The 16,230-nt window shown below is 51.1% G+C and overlaps 1 long non-coding RNA gene across 1 annotated transcript; it reads left to right on the forward strand.

The window, feature by feature from the left end:
* Window positions 1-1,860: 1,860 nt before the first annotated feature.
* LOC124096738 (uncharacterized) lies at window positions 1,861-5,452 on the forward strand. The gene is made up of 2 exons (XR_006852989.2): window positions 1,861-1,945; window positions 5,289-5,452. It is a non-coding gene; the product is annotated as an uncharacterized LOC124096738 (long non-coding RNA).
* Window positions 5,453-16,230: the final 10,778 nt, after the last annotated feature.

Raw genomic sequence — 16,230 nt, forward strand, 5'->3', positions numbered from 1 at the left:
TGGAGCCACGTGGGCCTGCTGGGGGGAGGTGCAGTAGCCTAACTTATTTAGAAAATTAAGAGGAGGTTGGTGTGTCCGACAGAGAGGTCACGGGGTGGGGGGGCTGCAGAGGAGCAGGTCACCCACGTGCTGAGGCAGAGGACCAGGGAGAGGTTGGGATTAGCCAGGTCGTGAGAGAGGGCTTGGCTGAGCACAGGGCCTGTCCCTGAAGCCCCGAGGAAGGACCGTCCAGGTCAGCTGGGTGGAGAGGCGGGTGTCGGGGTCTGTCCCCATGGAGGCAGATAGATCTTGAGAGGAGGGTCTGATGGGATGGTGACTGGTGACGGGGCATCTCTGAGGCCGAGGACTGGGACTGGGTGGCAGATGAGGGAACAGGAGCAGGCGTGAGGGCTGGGACGAGGATGCGTTGGGACAGCGGCTGGTTAGTGAGGGGAGGCCCTGGACTAGGGGGACAGGACCCTCAGGCTCTCCACCAGCCAGGACTGGGGTCTGTCCCGTGGGGCGTTGGCGGGCGGAGGGTGTTAGCCCCGAGAAGACAGGAAACAATGGGCTTGGGGCCCTGAGGTCTTGGGGACTGAGGGATGTGGCCCTGTGCAGGAGGAGGCGGGTCTGCAGGGAGATCTTAACAGGAGTGTGGAGGGTGGCCGCGTGGGTTGGAGGTGTCCCCTGCCAAGGCTGACACCTCAAGGAGGAGCTGACAGGGGAGGCCTAAGAGGATAAAGGGGCAGCGGGTGTGGGGAGCTGTGGCGGGAGCTGAATGAGTGGAGGCGTTGGCTTTGGTCAGAGTGTCCCCAGCGAGGATGGGCATTGGCATTGGGTGTGACCAGGAAGGAGTGTGAGAACAGAGTGTCGGGAAGTTGCAGAGCAGAGGACCCATTCCTTTAGGGGCAGGCGCAGGGGGACTTCCCTCAACGCCAACAATAGAGGTGAGGAAGCTTCTGGAGGAGGTGAGGAAAGACTTGCCCGGTCCAGTAAGAAAGAGCAAGGCTCACCAGTGCCGATGGCGTCACCCCGGGCTGGACTGAGTGATGGCGGTGGGGGTGACAGTCCAGGGGCTGTCTGTCTTCTGTTGGTCGGCTGACTGTCCTCAGGCTGAGGGGTTTCCAGCCTGGGTTTGCATCCGTGGACTGTGGGAACTGGAAGCCAATGGGAGGAGAGTCTCGCTGAGCGCATTCCAATTTCCGGGGTCCCCCTTTGGTGGCAGACAGGGCAGAGCCCTGGCGGAGGTTTAGAGTTGGAGCCTATGTTTTCCCAGTGTCCCTGCTGGCCACATGGGTACCTGGAGGTGTGGAGGATGACATAGAGGACACCTGTTTATGGGGTCTGTGGGGCCCTTGAATGAGTGCAGCTGCCCACACTTGGTATTCAGTCTGACCTCATTTTGAGTTTTGGGGTTTAGGGGGGAAATACCAGGGACTGAACTCAGGGGCACCACTGAGCCACATCCCCAGCCCTATTTTGTATTTTATTTAGAGACAGGGTCTCACTGAGTTGCTTAGCCCCTCGCTATTGCTGAGGCTGGCTCTGAACTTGTGATCCTCCTGCCTCAGCCTCCTGAGCTGCTGGCATGCACCATCACACCCAGCGAGTTTTTGGGTTTTTGATCCTCCTCTCTCTTGTTGTGGACCCTGAAGGCTGGTCTTACAAGTTCATGTTGAGGGGTCTGGTCCGTCCCCAGGTTTGGAGCTTTTCTCTGATACCTTGGGCAGACTGGGAGGTGAAATGTCAATGAAGGTAGAGTCTGCCGTCTTCTGAGTCAGGGTTGTGGTTGGTGTATTTAATCACAGCCTCTGAGAGGCCGGAGAGGAAGGGGGCGGGGTTTCCACCAGCGCCTTACGTGATTTCTCTCATCTTTCCATAGTTCAGGCAGCCGTTTCCATTCCCGCCCGGAGGCCCCGTGATCAGGGGCCTGGCTTGGTCCTGTGGTCTGGTGGTTCCAGGTGAGGTCAGTATGGGCAACTGCGCGGTTGTTGGCAGGATTTTGGCATCTGCGTGGGCCTCAGCTGCCGACCAGATGCGATCCTTATACTCAGGAGAGACAGGAAGAAAGCATGACACAAACATCATGCCCCGTGAGGGCGCAGGACTGCGTGATGTGTAGGAATTCCTTCCAAAAGTTGGTCGGTTCCAAGTCAAAAGAGCCCAGAGGGTGAGAGGTCGCCTAGGGAAGCCAGGAGGTGGACACACACAGTGCCTTCAGTACCTGCCACCTCGGGGAAGGGAGGGCCTTGGAGGGAGCAGAAGGTCCCATGGGGGAAGCCCCCAGGATGAGGGTGGGGTGGGGAGGGAAGAAAAGGGGTGAAGGGAGTCAGGATGAGCGTAAGGAGGAGGTTGATTGTGAGGCTGGAGAGAGGAGGTTCCTCTTGGGGTCAAAATCAAAGGGTTAGGGTTAAGGTTGGGGATGCCTGGAGGGGGATTGGGGAGAAGAATGTGAAAAGCTGAGCAGTTCTGGCAGAGAGAAGGCCTGGAGCCAGAGGCCTGGAAATAGGGGACCTCAGACCCTTTGCCATCGTGGTGGAGAACATTTTCAAGGTCCTGGAGAATTTGGAAGTCAAATGTGCCATTTTCAGGCCAGTGACTGTCCTTGTCCAGCTTGTAGGGGGACAGGCAGGATCACAGAGGAGCACCGGTCTTTCAGGTTTGACTGTCTTGGAGCCCCAGGGTCTGGATGTGTTTGGGAAGGAACCCCAAGGGGACATCTCATGAGTACTTTGGGGGGATCTGGCCCATGCTGGACAAATGGATGGAGGAGGGCCCCCAAGGATTCCAAAAATCAAAGGGCATCTCCACAAGAATTGTGTTTCTCTTACACTGTCCCAGGACCCATGGGTGGAGTGACAGGTGATGGAGGGGTGTCCCTTAAAGAAAGCCTGTCATTGCCACTACGTGGTGGCAGGGGTTTCTCCCACCCGGTGCTGGGATTTGTCAGAGGAAAAGTATCCAAGGAGAGAGAAACCGAGGCAGGGATTCCAAGAATCCAAGGGAGCTGGAGGGGGTCACTCACCCAATAGGTGAGGGCTGGTGGAGGAGAAGTCCAGCAATGTGAGTGGTCCTTACTGGAGGGAGAGGAAGGAGAATGAAAGGGGGAAAGAAAGAGACACTGGGTCAAGGTCAAGGGAAGGCCCGGGGCGGTAGGGGGGGCACCTATGGTGGGAACCTCCAACACTTGTCTGGGTTTCAGCACCAAAATATAAGAAAAGAAGGGAATGAAGGAAACGGGGTGGGGGAGGGGAGGGGCCCAGCAGGTACCCGGGTTTATTCTGTACCAACCTGCTGAGGGGGCCCAGTGGAGAGGACGTGTTCCACTTTCAGCCTGGGGTAGATAAACGAGGATGAGAGAGTGGGGGGATTTTGAGGTTAGGTCGTGGCTACGGGGTTGTCAGGGAAGGGTCCTTTGGTCCTCACCTCCATTCTTGGAGGTGGCCACTGTTCCACGGTGAACCAGGTATTTTCAGGACTCCAGTCCCAGGTAGCAGTTTCCTTCCTTTGCGTGCTGATGGAGTACTGCCTGGGGTTTAAGGTCAGGCTGAGTCAGAGTGACTGGGAGGCGACTCTTGTTCTAAGGTGGAGGACGTGTTTCAGAACGGTGTTGCCTGTGTCAGGTTCCACCTAACACCTATGACTAACTCAGTTTTGTAAGTTTGGCCACTAAAATATCTTCTGACTCTCCTGAGTTGTGCTCCCTGTGGCAAGGCACCTGGTCAGCAGGTGACACAGGACGAATGGAGGCAGCAACTGAACATGCAATAATACCCGGTACCTTTCTTTACCTTCAGGGATCTGCCAGGAGTGAGGATTGTACTCATCCCGTTGCCATCAGAGACCTGAGGGTTGGGGACTGTGGGTGGGATTTGGAGGCCACAAGGAGACCCTCAGGAACAAGCCAGTGCTTTTCTCATTCCTCCCATAACACTTACTGAGCACCCATAGGGGCAGTTGGGTCTTGGACTGTGTAGTACTGGGAATTCAGAACTAATACTCAAGAAGTTAAAGACCAACTTACAAGCAAGACTCTGTTATGCAATGCGAGACACGCTGCCCTGGAGCTGCGGGCACTCGGTGGAGGCATGGTTAGTTTTGCTGGGCTGGGGTGAGGTGCTGGTCAGAAAGATCTCACTGGGAAGCTGTCCTTTGAGCTGAATCTTGAGATAAGAGGAGGAGGGGAGAGTACATTCCAATCCAGAGAAGAGCTGGAGCAAAGGTTCAAAGTACTAGGTGAGCATGGGCAGAGCAGAGAAATTAGAGTCCAGAATATTCTCCAGGAAGTCTGCTTGTCTTTATGTGAAGAACAACCTCTGCAGCTATTAGTCTATATCATCCTCATCAACATTATCTAAGCTAACAGTTATACAACTGAGGATGTGGCAGACACTCTGCTAAATGCTTTACTCACATTGTTTAAAAAACAACAACCCTGAAAGGTAGCTATTAGGAATACCAGTCTACAGGGAGGAAAGGGAGGGTTAAAGAATTTGGGAAGGGTGGCTCACAACTGATTCCAGGAACTCAGAAGCCTGAGGCAGGAGAATTGCAAGTTCCAGACCGGCCTGGGCAACTTAGGGAGCTCCTGTCTTAAAATAAAAATCAATAAAAAGGGCTGGGGATGAGCTTGGCGTGTGAGGCCCTGGGTTCAATGCCCAGTACCACACACACACACACACACACACACACACACACACACACACGATATTCATCCAGCCAGGTAAGATGGTGCATGCCTGTAATCCAGTGGCTCGGGAGGTTGAGGCAGGGGATCACAAGTTCAAAGTCAGCCTCAGCAACAGTGAGGCCCTAAGCAACTCATTGATACCCTGTCTCTAAATAAAATACCAAACAGGGCCAGGGATGTGGCTCAGTTGGTAGAGTGCTTGCCTTGCATGCATAATGGCCTGGGTTCAATTCCCAGCACCACAAAAAAAGAAAGAAAACAAAACAAAAATAGGGCTGGGGCTATGGCTCTGTGGTCAAGTGCCCCTGATTTCAATCTCTGGTACCAAAAAGGAAAAATAATAATAATCATCATCATCATCCAAAAGCCCTTATTATTATTATTATTTTTTCCCTTCTGTGTTGCTGGGGATCAAACCCTGGACCTTGTTCATACCAGGTGAAGCATGATGCTCTTATCATTCTCTATATTTCCAGTTTTTTTCTTTCCATTTGCTTTGTAGATGATTTGTGGGGAGGGGGTGATGGGGTGCGCTTTTTTTCTCAAATGTGTGTGTGTGTGTGTGTGTGTGTGCACGCGCTCATACCCAAGCGCCTAAGCAGGCCTTGCTCATGTCCAGGGAACACTCACTGGAAGTCACCCGTTGGGCTTCTCCATGTCCCCATGATGTTCCAGCAACAAGATTCTGTACAACCTGAACCAAGGAACCAAGAGTGAGATTCTTCTTCTTCTCCTTCTCCTTCTTTTTTTTAATGAGAAATATTAAACCAAAGAAGAACCAAAGCACATTCAGAAGTGTTCATTTAACCATCACCGCTGCCCAAGACATTTGCCTGGAAACCGTGCTAGTAAAGTTGTTTCTTTCTTTTTTTAAAATGGAAAGTGGTTTTTTAAGTCAGTAAAAGGAAGAGGAGTATCGTGGGAGGGGTTGACGAGGCTCAGGTTTGAGGGTGTCTAGAGAACGCAAACCTCATTGTACAGTGATGTAAGGGAAAGGGAAAGGGACGTCATCCTGCCCAGCCCTGAGCTAGCCCAGCCTTACCACGCGGCCTCCGTGACTAGGAGGGTTTCTGAACAGAGTACAGATGCGTTCTATTTTAAGATGAACTGCGTCGGTTAAGGATGAATTAGAAGGGAAAGGATTTACAAGAGATTCTGGTTTCTGGCTTGGGAGTTCTGTTAAAACCCGGGGCTGCCGCTCAGGGTGGAGCGCCTGCCTGGCAGGCACAGTGCCCTGGGTTCAGTCCCCTGCACTGCCAAACAAGAGAAAAAGGAAAATCTGGAGGTGGGGCTAGGGGTGTAGAGGATGGGCTTAGCATGCAGGAGGCCCTGGGTTCCATCCCCAGTCCCCACTACCAGGCCCAGTTTGTGAGTGAGAAGTGGGGAATTAGAACCTGAATTGAGATGACAAAGGAGAACAATGGTAGGGAACATGTAATGAAGATACTGATATGTGACAAATATCTTTTCTTTAAAAAAAAAAAAAATATATATATATATATATATATATATATAGCCACACACATAAACTCTGATTCTTCTTCAGCTGGAAATGTAATTCCAGCAACTCAGGAGGCTGAGGCAGGAGGATGACAAGTTTGAGGCCAGCCTCAGCAACTTAGTGAGACCATGCCTCAAAATAAAAAATAAAAAGGGCTGGGGTGGTGGCTTTGTGGTAAAGCACCCCTGGATAAATCCCCAGGACCAAAATAAACAAACTAACCAGCTCTGCTTTTTCAATTTTTTTTTAAATGTTGGGTTTGTTTTTGTTTTTGTACGGTGGACCCTGCTGGTATCTCTCTGATATAATCTCTTGCAAATCTTTTCTTGGCGGGCAGGAGGCCACTTGTTGCCGGTACCTGAGTGAGAGACTCGGTGACGGTGACGTCATCGTCGTAGCTGGAGTTTAAATCCAAACTCAGCCCCCCCCACTGACTTGGAAAAGAATCTAAACTTGGCAAAGTGCCTCCCCTGTCTTCAGCAGCAGGCTAAAAAGTGGCTCTGTGTCCCCCCTGCCACCCCCAGCTAATGGACTATATCTAACAGCCTCTCTTTAGAGAGCCTTTGAGGAGACAGGACGTTTGTTTTGGACCTCATTATCCATTTCAGCCTGTCCTGGATGAAAATAATCGCCCCTGGGCAGGTACGTTCCTCAAATTCCTCTCTGAGTCCCTGCTAGGACGTCTCTAACCCCAGTGGCCATGGGAAAATGCCTTGGCCGGCCTCAGAGCGTCCAAGGGGAGTGGGCCCGAGATAACGAGAGGTGGGGAGGTCAGAGTCCAGGCCCCTTTCATCTTTTCAGGCTGTTTCCAAACCAGACAAAGGGCCCTGGCCAGGGGTGCCGGGCCCACGCGGCTTTATTTTATGGTCTGGCCCTGGGAGGGGGTGGGGAGGCCGTGTCATATTTGGATATTGTTTTGGAGGCCAGCGCCTGGCTCCTGGGAAGTCCTGGCTTCCTGGGGGAATGCTAAGTGGAAGGCAGGGCCAGCAGCCCCTGCTCGGGGAAGGGACCACCCAGCTACTGAGAGGAGGGTGTGAAGGGCTGAATGCAGCAGGCCGCCCGGCGGGATTGTCATTCAGACAGCGAGATTAGGGGTGTGAGGCTGTGTAGCTGCTGCCAATCAGGGCCTCGGATTTGCCACCAAAGAGAAAAAGGGGAGGCAGAGAGCGGAAGGGAGGAGGAGGGAGGAGGAGGAGGAGGAGGAGGAGGAGGAGGAGGAGGAGGAGGCCCAGCGCAGAGCTGAATGGAGGGGGAAGGAGTTGGGAAGGCCCAGGAGAGCGCAGGTCCCCAGTGCCTCCCAATCTGACCCTCTTGGGCTTCACACTTTGTTTTTTTTTTTTTTTTTTTTTTTAATATTTATTTTTTAGTTCTGGGCTGACACAACATCTTTGTTTGTATGTGGTGCTGAGGATCGAACCCGGGCCGCACGCATGCCAGGGGAGCGCGCTACCGCTTGAGCCACATCCCCAGCCCCGGGCTTCACACTTTGAACAAGTCACTTCTTTCTTTTGTAAAACAAAGGGATTAGGGTCCCCCCCCCAAGGTACCTGGGGCTGGCCTGGAGGAAGAGGAGGGGGCCCTAGGTGAGCTCAACCTTCTCCCCCTCTTTCTTCTGTGGTCACACTTTGTCACTTTTTCTGAAAAGCGGCACAGCCATGTTATCAATGATTGAGAGTCCAGCACCCCCCATCTCACCCGGATCCCTAGCCCACGCCCCAGCACCTTCAAACAATATCTGTGGTCCTGAGAGTGGCTGGGTCTCCCTTCCATCTTTTCCCTTATGTGTGTGTGTGTGTATGTGTATGTGAGCGTGTGTGTTGAACCCCAGGCCTCACCAGGCTATGCAAGTGCTTCACCTCCAGCCCCTTTGTGTTTTTTGTTTGTTTGTGTTTTGGTTGAGCTCTTTATTTTGGAGACAGGGCCTTACTAAGGGGTGGAGGCTGGCCTTGAACTTGCAATCCTCAGCCTCCCCGAGTCCCCTGGGATTCCAGGTGTGTAACCCACCTCCCCTGGCTGTCCCTGCCACCCTCACCTAAATTTTCATCATCACAGGTGTGAACTGTCACTCTAGGTCATCAAGATCTCTACACACTCGGGAGCCTGCCTGGGTACCAGGCTGGCGCCAAGCTCTCTGGTGGAGAACCTTCCAGGGAAATTCTGGACAGAGATGGAATCAAGGGGCTGCAGCAGGACGGAGAAAGAGCCCTGGTGGAGAGAAGGCAGCCCGGGAAGGCTGCAGGTTGTTCCTTCCCTGTGGCCTTGAACCTGCAATTCTCTGGCCTCAGCCTCCCGAGTGGCTGGGATTATAGGCGTGTGCCACCAGATCCAGACTGGTTTTGTTGTTGCTGTTATTATTATTATTATTTGAGATAGGGTCCTGCTGCTGATTCCCAGGCTGGTCTTGAGCTGATGGGCTCAAGCACTCCTCCCAGGAGCTGGCACTCCGGGCAGGCAGTAGCATGCCCAGCTGTTTTAATGGAAGGCTTACAGTTCATTGTTGTAGGTTTCCTCTTCTTCAGTTTGAGGATATGGGCACCAAGGTTCAGAAAGTTCAAGGAATTTGCACAGGTCACATAGCCACAACGAGGCCCAGTGGACCTCAGCCCCCTAGGTCAAACCCAAGGTCATCCCACTCTTGCCATTCCCCTCCAGAGAAGATGGGCAGGAATACACAGATATCGGGGGTCAGTCCTCTCCCCCCAGCCACAGCCAAAACAGCAGAGGAGGTGATTTATTGTGTACTCTTACACTTGGCCACAACTGAGAATGGAACTAGTCCAGAAGGCCAAAGATCCTAGGCAAAGGACCAGCAGGGACTCTGCGTCATGAACAAGGTGGGCCTCTCCGAGGCGGTCTCGGCAACTGGAGGGAGATGGAAGTTCTAGATCCATTGAGGCCAATTCTGGAAGGCAGCACACTCTCCAACCATACAGCGTCCCGGGCCTCCTGATTTCTGCTCCTCTGGCCTCCCTGGAGCGCAGGCTGGTTTACTGGCCCTCTGCCTCATTTTCCTCTTGCTCTTCAGCCTGCACATTTGCTTCCTCCTCCTCAATGTTCTCATGACACAGAGATTTCCAGGGTGGCACCAAGGCTGAGCTTTTCTCTTCATTCCTGTGGCTCCCACATCTGAAATGCTTACTGTCTCCTCCAACTGCAAATGGAAGCCAGTGGAAAAAACCTCCCCCTTTGGATCCCTTGATGGACAGTTGTGCACCTCCTTAGAAGGTTCCATGAGCTCAGACCTCTGTCTCCATTGTAGCCATCAGCTCAGTAGGGCTGGGGACAGAGCTCAGTTGGTAGAGTGCTTATCTGGCATGCACAAGGCCCTGGGTTCATCCCTAGCACTGCGGGGAAAGAAAATGCATCTTTGAGTTGTTTTTCTTGTCCTCTGTTTCCTGGGTCCCTCTTATCTGGTCTCTGGAATTACATTCCCATATGAGCTACCCGCATGCAGACCTTTTATTAAGATTCTGCTCCTAGGGGAACCTGGGCTATGCCGGGTGGCATTTAATAACATGACACCGGATGAAATCAGCAACAGAGTGATGGAAACAGGGAAGGGAGCTGGGGGATAGGTGCGGGCAGAGCCCGTGCTGGCATGTGAGAGGCCCTGGGGTCCATTCCATCCCTGTGGGTGCATAGGAGAAAAAAATAGAAAGGAAGAAAGAATCAAAGAGACCCAAGCATTGAGTCATGGGACCCTCCAGCCTTCAGAGGTGATGGAGATGAGGAGAACCCAGCAAAGGGGACCCTGATCGGGTAACGGGAATAACTAAGAGAATGGAGAGTCTCAGAAGCCACCAAGAAGAAGGAGGGATCCATTGGTCTTGGCTGAGCAGTGAGGCAGTGAGGACCGGGAGGGTTAGCCACACCGGAGAACTGGCAGCATGAACAAAGAGCAGATGCAGATGTGGAGGTGAAGTGGGTTCAAGAGAGCGTGGACGAGATTAAGAATCAACAGTTATTTTGGGGTTTTCCTAGGAAAGGTGCATGGAAATAGGGTTGAAGCTGCAGGGGAAGTGGGGTCAGGAGAGACTTCTTGTTTTTTAAAGCTGGGTGAGATTACAGCATATTTATTTATGTGCTGATGAAACGATTCAGCAAAGAGGGAGAAAACATGATGCAGGGGAGAATCACTGGAGCCCAGGGTTGGGATCTTGTGCCCTAGGAGGGTGTTTGCTTTAGATAGGAGCAGGGACAATTTATCCCTGGACAGCAGAAGGGAAAGCAGAGTTTGTGGGCAAATTCTTACATCCCATGACTCATCAAATGCTTGACTTGTAAGAGTTCATCAAGACTTTAAATTGGCTGGGTGTGGTGACCCATGCCTGTAATCCCAGCCGCTTGGGAGGCTGAGACAGGAGGATCAGAAGTCCAAGGCCAGCCTCAGCAACTTAGTGGGAGCCTGTCTCAAAATAAAAAATACAATGGACTGGAATGTAGCTCAGTAGTAAAGCCCGCCATTCCATTCTCTATGCCACAGGTAGGGCCCAGAGAGTACCAGCCCTCGAGAGGGGTTGGATAGTCTAATGCACTGCAAGGACCTTTGAAAAGGAAAGTAGAGAAATGAGCAACCTTCAGAACAGAGCCAACAAACATAGGGTGACTTTTAAAAAAAAATCTTTATTTTGTGTATTTATTATTTTTTTTAATGTGGTGTGGGAGATGGAACTCAGGACCTCACATGGGCTAGGCAAGTGCTCTACCACTGAGCTATAACCCCAGCCCCAAAACAGGGTTTCTTTGAAAGTCTACTGATGCATGTAAGGGCTGTCCGGAGATGTATTTCGGAGTAACCACATCACTGTAAGAAAAGATATAAACTGGCAAATTGGCTTGAGAAAAATCTGCCAACATGGGCTGGGGATGTGGCTCAACTGGTAGCGCGCTCGCCTCGCGTGCATGCGGCCCGGGTTCGATCCTCAGCACCACATACCAACAAAGATGTTGTGTCTGCCGAGAACTAAAAAATAAATATTTAAAAAAAAAAAGAAAAATCTGCCAACAAAATACAAAAAGAGAGTCAGATACAGTGGTACATGCTTATAATCACATTAACTCTGGAGGCTGAGGCAGGAGGATTGAAAGTTCGAGGCCAGGCTTAGCAAATTATCGAGGCCTTAAGCAACTTGGCAAGACCCTGACTCAAAATAAAATATAAAAAGAGCTGGGGAGGTGGCTCAGTGACAAAGTGTACCCGGGTTCAATCCCCAGTGCCACTTGCCCCAAAAAACAACAAATCCTCTAGTGCTTGGAGCCTTAACTAAGAAGCATAGGGAATGGTGGGGGGTGTGGTACAAATACAGGTAAGTGGATGGTGGTCCTGCCTACACATTTTTACAGGTCGTATAGAATCAGCTGTTCACACCTTTGTGATTTCCCGCGGGATGCAGCATCTCCTAATTATTCCTTCTGTTTCTCTACCCTGGACAGGAGGAGGGAACAGCATGGGTGACACTGTCTCTAGTCCCTGCAAAAGATAACGCCTTGATGGTAGCTTCAAAAATATAAATTATAAACTGCTCTTGGGTACAAATTATTCCCATGTGAGCTTGCTCAGCGTGATCCACTTATCTCTGGGGCTGATCGGTAGTTAAATCCTGCTCAAGTAGCGGAAAGCCTGTTTGTTTTACCACAAACAGGAGAAAGGGGCCGGGTTGCAATTCTTCGGGGTTAGGATTGAACCTGAAGCCAGGGCTCTGATAGGTTCCTCTGGGGAACACTCAAGCGGGGGACAGCGTGTGACACCTCTTTTCCCTTCTGCACCAAAACAACATTGGAAGAGGCCAGGAGGTCTGTGTTCTGATTTCCAACAGATTCAGGAGGCCGAGCTCGGGGCCACTGTGAGCTACCCCAGGACGCGCCGCTTGGAAAAAATCACTGTCTTCTCTTCATTTCTCCAACCTTTTGTCAATGTTTCAAAGCACCTGCCAAACAGAACCCTCACGCTGTCTCCAAGGTAGGTGGAGCAGGCTCTGCTATCACCATTTTGCAGCTGAGGAGACAGGCCCCCAGAGGTGGCAGGACTCCGCCCAGGTGACATGGCTAATTAGCAGCCAAGCTGGAGCACCCTGAAGGGGAGTGGAACACCCAGGTGTCCTGGGGCCTGGGAGCCCCTGAGAGGCTCTGGGTGAGGAGATGGCTTCTCTCCCAGGTGACCTGGGTTTGAGTCCCAGCTGTAGATTGCTAGCAGGTCACCTGAAGGTCTCGGCCCCTCCATTTCCTCATCTGTAAAAGGAGCAAAATAGGAGCCACCGGACGTGGTAGTGCATCCCGGCAATACCAGCAGCTTGGGAGGCTGAGGAAGGAGGATTGTGAGTTCAAAGCCAGCCTCAACAATTTGGCAAGATCCTGTCTCAAAAAAAAAAAAAAAAAAAGAAAAGAAAAGAAAATACAAAAAAAAAAAAGGGCTGGAGATGTGGCTCAGTGGCTAAGCACCCGGGGTTCAATCTCTGGTACAAAAAAAAAAAAGGAGCAAACCAATAGTCCCTTATGATGTACATATGTGTAATTTTTGGTGCTGGGGTTGGAACCGGGTCTCATGCTTGCTAAGCAGAAGCTCCACCGTGGAGCCACACCCCCCACCCCAAGGAGATACTCTCAAGAAAGCAAGGCGCAGCGCAGGCTCAGCACAGGCTCAGCACAGGGCATTCATAAACGCCATCTCGCCACCTACCCGTCTGTTCCCCCTGAGGCACAACCCAAAGGACTGTACACAGAGTCTGAAAAAGGCTCCTGCTCTTCCCTCATTCCCTCCCACCTTCCCTCTCTCACTTTGTAATAATGGGACCTTGAATTTATACAGATTTATGTTTCAAAGTGTTTCCTTAGCCACACCTCTGGAGATCCTCCTGACAACCTTCAAGGTGACCAGGACCTCTTTGTTCCCTCATCACAGTTGAGATGGACGGGAAATGGAGCCCCTGAGGCAGCCACAGTTGGCCAAGGAGCCCACACTCTGCCTCCTGTCTTTTTTTTTTTTTTGATACCAGGGATTGCACTCAGGGGCACTGACCACTGAGCCATGTCCCCAGCCCTATTTTGTATTTTATTTAGAGACAGGGTCTCACTGAGTTGCTTAGGGCCTTGCAGTTGCTGAGGCTGGCTTTGAACTCCGTGATCCTCCTGCCTCAGCCCCTTGAGCCGCTGGGATTACAGGTGTGGACCATCCTGCCAGGCGAAATCTTCTGTTTATCGTGTGGATTTTCACATACTTATCTTTGGAAGTGGAGGCCAGAGGACCTAAGCTCAGGATTACCTTTTGGGAACCAAAACAGTGGGAAGCAAAGTGGCCAGGGACCACCCCTCAGTCTACTCAGTCCCCTGCACATTAGTTACCAGGCTTTGGGCTGCCGGGATGGCTCAAGGCAGAGCAGGTGCTCCTAGGTACACTGCACGCATACACACACACACACACACACACACAGCCTTAGGACTGGAGGCTGACACTGCAATTCAGGGTAGGGGCAAATTCCATCTGCAGCCCAAGGCCAGCATGGAGCTGAGGGGGGGGGAGGTTGAAAGGTTAAAGGGCACTGCTCTTCCTGAGATTCCAGCATCTACTCTGCCTCCTGATATCTGAGAACACCTTGAAGGAGCCAGGGTGCACCTCAGTTTCCTCATTTATGACCGGAAGAATAGATTAGATAACTTCTCAGCTGCCCTCTGATAACCTGAAAGGGATCTGCATCTGCATGAGGACGGACGACCGTGACTCATCACGGAGAATATTTATTGTTTTATTCATTTATCTGGCACTGGGGGTTGAACCCAGAGGCGCTCTATACACCCAAACTACAACCCCAAGCTCTTTTTATTTTATTTATCTTTATTTTATTTTGTTTTTGCGGTACAGGGGACCAAATCCAAGAGAGCTTTACCACTAGGCCACATCTCTAGCTCTAAGATCTTGCTGAATTGCCTGCGGGATAATTTTGAAAACATTTTGTTGTTGTTGTTATGGAAATTTTCCCCAAATTCAGTTAACAAGACAATATAATGAGCCAGGCATGGTAGTATGGGGACTTGGGAGGCTGAGGCAGGAGGATCACAAATTTGAGGCTGCAAGTTCAAGGACAGCCTCAGCAATTTAGTGAAACCCTGTCTCAAAAAAAAAAAAAAAAGAAAGAAAAGGCCTGGGGATGTAGCTCAATGGTAAAGTACCCCTGAGTTCAATCCCCAGTAGCAAAAGGAACAAAGAAAACCACAGTGTAAAAGGAGTGTACTGCACATCCATGTTTTCATTGCCCAATTTCAGTGATCATCATTCTGACTTTTTCTGTTTCATTTCTACCGCCACCTGCTCACCCACTTGACTTTTTTTTTTTAATTGTTATTATTAGTGGTGCTGAGGATTGAATCCAGGGTCTTAGAAATGCTAGTCTAGTTAGTTCTCTTCTACTACTAAGCTATACCTCCAGCTCTTTTTATTTTGTGTTGAGATCGGGTCTCACTAAATTGCATCGGCTGCTTTGAATTTCCAGTCCTGGGATGACAGGAGTGCCTACAGCACCTGACTAGTTCTCTCTTTGGTATCGGGGATTGAACCACATCCCAGCCCTTATTATTTTTTTCATTTTGAGACAGGGTGTAGCTAAGTTGTTGAGGTCCTCACTAAATTGCTGAGGCTGGCCTCGAACTTGCAATCTTCTTGCCTCAGCCTCACCAAATTGTTAGGATTCAGGCAATGCGCTACCGCGCCCTGCTAAGATCTAAAGCCTTGAACTGTTTCCCTCCCTCCTTCCTCTCCCTCTTTCTCTTTTTGTTACTGGGAATTGAATCCAGGGGCGCTTTACTACTGAGCTACCTCTCCAGTTCTTTTTATTTTTTATTTTGAGACAGGATCTTGCCAAAATTGACGATCCTCCTGTCTCAGCCTCCCGAGTAGCGGGGATTCCAAGCGTGCGCCACCACACCCAGCTAATATTTTTCTTTCTGACCCTCTCCTCTTCTGCCATCTTTGTGGGTCCCTGGAGCATACGGCTTTCTGTTGCATGTGCTTCTGTTCTGAGGCTCTTACTCACCCTGGTTGCGAATCCCTAGAAGCCTGCTCGCCTCTTTCCTATGTACTCACTCTTCTCTGGGGTTTTCCCTCTTGTTCCTTCTGGCTTCTCTTTCCTACAACTGTTTCCCCGTACCTCCTGTTTTCTCCTTTAGATGCTACTTTTCTTTGTTCGCCCATCTTCTCTGACCTGACTGCCCTGTCTTTTTGGTGTGCTGATGCCCTGGCCACCAGGTGCTGAGCCCAAACCCCAGGGTCCAGCCCACGGCCAGGCAGTCAGTCAACAGTGAGTGAGCGAAGTCAGAGCACTGGATGTCCTAAACCACCCGGGGTCTGGCAGAGGAATGGGGTCCACCAAGGATCTGGTCTTTGAGAACCACATCCTTCTCTCTTCTTCAAGCAAGAAGCTATTTATCTGCCCCCTTGGAAGCTCCAGCATTTGAAAGGAAGGAGGCTGATTTCCTGGCAAAAATGTGACCCAAAGGACCATCCTCCTCCCACTTCTCACCGTTAAAAAAAAAAAAAAAAAGGGAGTCAGCTAGGCTATCAGGGACGCTTCCTGTTTTCCTCTCTTGAAAGCATCCTGGATAGATGAAACTGAGGGATCAAAGGGACTGCCTGCCTCTGGGGCCTGGGGACCAGCTGAGTGGCTTTTAACCCTCTGTTGTCTCCCCTGTGTGGATGGGATAGGTAGTCAGAGTCTCTTCCAAGAGAAGTTTAACTCCTTTAAGGCCATTTGTTCATTGAATGGTAGGCTGTCCAGTGCTGGGGATCAAACCCAGGGCCTTGTGCATGTGCGGCAAGCTCTCTACCAACTGAGCCATAGCCCCAGCCCCCCAAGTGCTGGGTTTTATTCGAAGATCTGGGGATGCAGAAATGAATGGGAGGAGGCCCCTGCTCTCGTGCTCCTAAATAAACAGTCATGACTCCACGTGCCAAGGGGACTTTCTCCGTGTCAGGCGCTCACCACAGGCCTTCCACGCACTGAATCCGGAAAACAAGCTTCTGGTGTGTTATTATCTCCACCTAACGACGAGGAGAGCCAGGCTAATGAAGGTG

The sequence above is a fragment of the Marmota monax genome, unplaced genomic scaffold (genome assembly GCF_021218885.2).
Source record: "Marmota monax isolate L192 unplaced genomic scaffold, Marmota_monax_Labrador192_F-V1.1 WCK01_AAM20220418_F8-fsc00127, whole genome shotgun sequence".
NCBI lineage: Eukaryota > Metazoa > Chordata > Mammalia > Rodentia > Sciuridae > Marmota > Marmota monax.